Here is a 5,545-nt window from a genome sequence, read left to right on the forward strand (position 1 = left end):
GCTCTCCTACACCCACTGTTACGAGAATCACTGGACCGTTGGCCAGGGATGGCCGGCCACCCACCATCAAGTCCGTTCCAAGCAATCCCAGCTCTCTCAAACCGAAATGTACAATTTGAACAGTCCAGTGCACATAGTAGAAGCTCAATAAATAGATTAGAATGAATGAGTAGTAGTTACTGGGCACAGGGTGGGCTACCATTTTTTTTTTTTTTTTTAGACATTGTCTCACTCTGTTGCCCAGGCTAGAGTGCAGTGGCGCGATCTCAGCTCACTGCAGCCTCCGCCTCCTGGGTTCAAGTGATTCTCCTGTCTCAGCTTCCTGAGTAGATGGGGCTACAGGCACAGGCCACCATGCCCAGCTAATTTTTTTGTATTTTTAGTAGAGATGGGGTTTCACCATGTTGGTCAGGCCGGTCTCAAACTCCTGACCTCAGGTGATCCACCCACCTCGGCCTCCCAAAGTGCTGGGATTACAGGAGTGAGCTACCGCACCCAGCCTTTGAAATTTCACTTCTTCACCCCATTTTAGATGAAGAGACTGAGGCTCAAAGGGGCCAAGTGGTACAGAATTGAGAGGGACAAAATGTCCTTGGCCCTGAGCTAGGCAGGTGGCAGCCAGCACAGCTGGATTTGAGAGGTAGGAAGAAGACTTCATAGGTTTCCTTCAGCATTTGTCACACCTCCTAGAATCTTGTCATCATAGATTTGGGCCTTTTCTCAAACCATCATCCCCCAAGACCTACCCAGGTGCTTGAGGCTGCCTATAGCACAGCATTGCAGAATCTGATGAGCTGTCAGGGATAGGAGGTTGGAAAGGGCAGGGAGGTGGCAGGAGACACCGAGCCTGCAGGTGTCCAGCTCATCCCCTGCCCCGAACAGCTATCACCAACACAGCAACAGAGTAACCAAAAGGCCAGCCAGCAAGTCAGCAGCTTCCACATCTGTGGCCCCTGGGCTTCCTGGTCACAGCCCTGTCCCTGTCTGTCTCTCCTACGCCTAGCTCTTCTCTCCTAAGTAGTTTACATTCACTTACTTCTTTTTTTGTAACAGGGCCTCACTCTGTTGCCCAGGCTGGAGTGCAGTGGCACAATCACTGCTCACTGTAGCCTCAATCTCCTATGCTCAAGGGATCTTCCCACCTCAGCCTCCCTAGTAGCTAGGACTACAGGTATGTACCACCATGCCCGGCTAATTTTTTGTATATATATTTTTGTAGACACAGGGTCTCACCATGTTGGCCAGGCTGGTCTTGAACTCCTGGGGTCAAGGGATCCTCCCACCTGGACCTCCCTAAGTGCTGGATTACAGGTGCGAGCCACAGCACCCTGCCTTGTTCAATTATTTCTTTCATCCTCACGACAGTCCTGGTATTGTCCCCTTTTACAGATGAGAAAACTGAGGCACAGAGAAGCTTAGGTATTTGTCCAAAGTCACAGCTGATAGGCAGCAGAGCCAGTACTTAGCCCAGGCTGCGGGGCTCCAGAGTTAGGGCTATAACCACTATACCACACTGCTCCAAGGCGGCCACAAAGGCTGAAAGTGTAGAATGAAGGGGGCTTTGTTCACTGCTGGATCCCCAACACTGTGACTTGCACATACTAGGCCCTCCTAAATGTCTGTCGAATGAATAAATGAATGAATGAACAATTCCTTCCTCTTCTAAGAACCATCCTCAACCAACTATCCAAAACTAGCTGAACTCTGGCTCAGCCTCTCTTGCTGAAGCCCCGCACGGCATTCCACAACTCCTCCCCAGGTTAGAAGCCTCCACCAGAGTGTTCACTGGCACCATTTCCTGATCAAGTCTTGTGCTCACAGGACCGGGTTGATTTTCTTCCACACCGAGGGAGGCCTGTGATCAGCTTGTCTACTTGTGTGTGTCCTTCAGGGTCACTCCCTCCCAGACAAGGTTGGAGATTCTTTGTGGACAGAGTAGTAGCCGGCCTCCTCTCTGTGGCCAGCGCCCGGCATGAGGCCAGGTAAATAGAGGAATGGGAGATGAGACATTGTCTGCCAGCTCCGCTCCTCCCTCCGTCTGCATCCTGGCTTCCTGGAATCGTAGACTGGGCACTCCCCCCTCCACTACCCAACCTGCGTCTCTCACCACTCAGCGCTTCCTGCCTCACTTTCTGCCAGGCTCTGTGATGGGAGCCTTGAGTGTGTCATAGCCCTGGTGGTGGAAAATGTCTCTAAGCAAGTCAGCCTAGGGGATGTCCCAGGCCTGTCACAGGTGCTGGTGGTGAGCTCAAATTTAATCAACACTCCTTCCCCCACTACCAAACGCACTGTGTGGCCCGGGACATGGCACCACCATCCCCTCAGGGCCTCCAGGCCTCTACTGAGGAAGAGAACCTCTGTCATTCCCGTCTTGCTAGGTCACTGTGTGATTGTATGGGATACCAGGGGTGCACACACTTTAGAAGCGGTAAGGAGCTGTGCCATGTGGGTGCTAAATATTGCCTGGATTCAACTCCTTGCTCCACTGCATTCTAGCTGTGTGATCATGGGCAAGTCACTTGGCCACTCTGAGCCATAGGCTCAGCTATAAAATGGGCTAAGAATAGTACCTCCCTCATGGCATTTGTTTAAGGATCCAGTGAGTTAAGGATGCTTCCAGCGAGTGGAAGGATCAGTGTGCTTAGAACAGAGTCTGACGCATCTAAGCGCTCAATACATGCAGTTCTCGAAGACTTTGAAGGACCGAGAACATTCCACAGTGGCTCTCACAGATCCTTGACCCTAAAGCTGTCCCTCACCCACTGCCTGTTGATAAAGCCCAAATGGTGAAATAGTGGCTGCTAATCTGCAAGAACAATTCCTCTCTCTTCCAAGCACCATCCTCAATCAACTATATCCAAAACTAGCTGAGTTCCAGTTGAGCCCCCTTGCTAAAGCGCCACCCAACATTCCACCCTCCTTCCCCAATTAGAAGGTCCTTTCAGAGTTTTCTTGTGCCTGGCTTTTCTGACTAAAGGCTTGAGCTAACGGGGCTCTACCTGATGTTCTTCCAAAGCTATAAGTATCACCCTTAGATCCCCAGAATCTAGCCCAGGGTCTGACCCACAGCACAAGAGTTGGTTATAATAGAGGTAGCTCAGGAGGCGGACAGTAGGAGGAAGTAATCTACTCTACTTGGGGGCAAATCAGAGGGCCTGCCAGAAGCAGAGCTGCTTGAGTGGGGTTCTGAGGGATGCATAGGAATCTGAGGGTAGATAGCTTGGGTGGCAGGGCAGGGCTACTTCAAACCCAGGGATCAGCAGTTGCCAAGCAAATGAGTCTGTTGCAATCCCTACTCTCATCCCCACCCCCCAACCCCAGCTCGAATCTTGATGTAAAATACATGTAGTTCAGGCCTCAAGCCATATTCCATGTGGCACCTGGAACCATAGAATGTCAGGGCTAGGAGAGCACTTAGAAATCATCCAATCTGCCTGCCCAATTCACAGATGGGGCAACTGAGGCATAAGAGCAGATGGGACCTCCCCAAAGTCCCCCAGGTCATGGACAATCACATTAAGGACCTCAGCCATTATCCTGAAAATGACAGTGAGTCACTGGAGGTTTAGCAAGGATGTGGTGTGGCCAGATATGACCCTTAGCCAGATCAGCCTGGCAGGGCTCAGAGGTGGAAGGGTCAGAGGGGCAGGCGGCTGTGGGGACAGGCAGACCGAGGAGGAGGCTGAGCAAAGATACGAGTGAGAGGTGATGGTGTCAGGTCTGTGGCACGGAGGTCACCAGGGCGGGGGTGGGAGAAGCCAGTGAAATGCTGGCCCAGAGGGACACTGGACCAGCTTGGAGGGTGGAGCAGCAGGAGGGACTCAGTTACAGAGGAGGAGGAGGAGGTAAGACCACCTAGGCCTGACCAACCAGCATCGCCCTCAGCCTCCTCTCCTGGCCACCGTTCAGCCCCATCTACCTGCCAAACTATCAAAGGGCTTTGCTTGTTCTCCCACAATCACACTAATGCATCTTGGCATCTTATTTTCCCCCCGAAGTTGACTGCCAAGAAGCTTAGAATGAAATTTTACTAGGTATTTTCCCATTAGTATAATTATCTCCTATGTAGCCTTCTATATGCTAAGGGCCAAAAGCTCTGGAGTCAGATGTACCTGAGTTTGAATCCTGATGCTACCAACCATCAGCTGCGTTGCTCCACCTCCCTGGGCCTGTTTCCTAATCAGCAAAATGGGGAATAAAGCACCTGCTTCTCAAGGTTGTTTCCAGATGATGAGAGATGACGCCCAGGCCATGCTGGCACAATGTGTAGAGTGGAAGTATTGGTTCTCTTGCCCCTTCTTACTGTCCTCTTTGGTCTGTTTTTTCAGCTGCCAGTAATGAGGAAGACAGTGGTGGGTGCTTCATCCTAGACCTGGGCCTACAGTTTCCACCATAATTTACTTGGGAAATGCAGGCACCGGAAGTTGCTTCAAATGAGAGATGGGAGGTGGGGGAATGGGGGAAGCAAAGGAACAAACCTAGTTCAACAAAGAGGAAACATGAGAGGCTGGAAGGCCCCCCCCCCCCCCCCCGCCTCTCCTCCTTTTTCTCTTACCCCCAAGATCTGCCCTGGCTGCCTCCTGTTTCCTGCTCTGTACCTAATGGTTCTCCAGGGCCCCAGCGGCTGCCCGGTCCCCAGCTGGCGCCGCTCCTGTCTCCTGAATCTGACCCAGGCCCCTCCTGCAATCTGACCACCAGCCCTGCCGCCAGCTGCTTCCTCTTTGTCTCCTCTCCCAAGATCCACACTCGGATCCACATTGGGCATGACACACAGTGACCGCTGGCCCATCCCTTCCTCTGCACCCGGTATAAGGTGGCCCTGACTCTGCTCCCTGCCAGCTCAAGTCTCTCAACAGACATGGTGGGGACAGCTGGGCTCCCTGGGCTTGCCTCTCACGGGTCCCTCTCAGCTTTCCAGTCTCCATCCTCTCAGCTTCAGTTTTCCCTGCCTGGGAAATCGGAGGTGGGAAACATAAGAGCTCCTTTTGCGTTAGGAACCTGAGGAATTATGTGGTCCAGAGATGTCATCAGCCATCAGCTGTGACCAACTGGGGGCTGCCTATAGCACAGCATCGCAGAATCTGAAGCTGTACCCAGGCTCTGCAGGAGGAGAGCTGTGGTCAATTAGAAATGTCTGCCGTGCATGGGTGCAATTGATTAGCAATGTCTGCTATGAGTGTGGCTTTATGAATGCCAGGAATTGCCATCCCTGGTCTGGTCCAACTTTTAGCAGGACACTATCTAACTATCATCTATCTACCTATCTGGAGGGAGGGGGAGAGAGAGAGAGATTCGTCATCAAGTGCAATATTTCCCCAGGCATAGACTTGTGGGATATGGCCATGAGCTGATACCTGGACACAGAATAAGACAGACAGTCCTGACTCCTATTAGTGAAAAAGATATTCCCTTTACAATCCTTTTCCTTTCTCTCAAGGAGGAAGTTTGCATTTGGCCCTGGGATGTCTTCGACAGCTTCCCAGCAGCTTCTCATTTCCCCTTTAAGAGACAGCAGGTTTACCGCAGGCAATGAATATCAACACTA

This window comes from Pongo abelii, chromosome 23 (assembly GCF_028885655.2).
Source record: "Pongo abelii isolate AG06213 chromosome 23, NHGRI_mPonAbe1-v2.0_pri, whole genome shotgun sequence".
Classification (NCBI taxonomy): Eukaryota; Metazoa; Chordata; class Mammalia; order Primates; family Hominidae; genus Pongo; species Pongo abelii.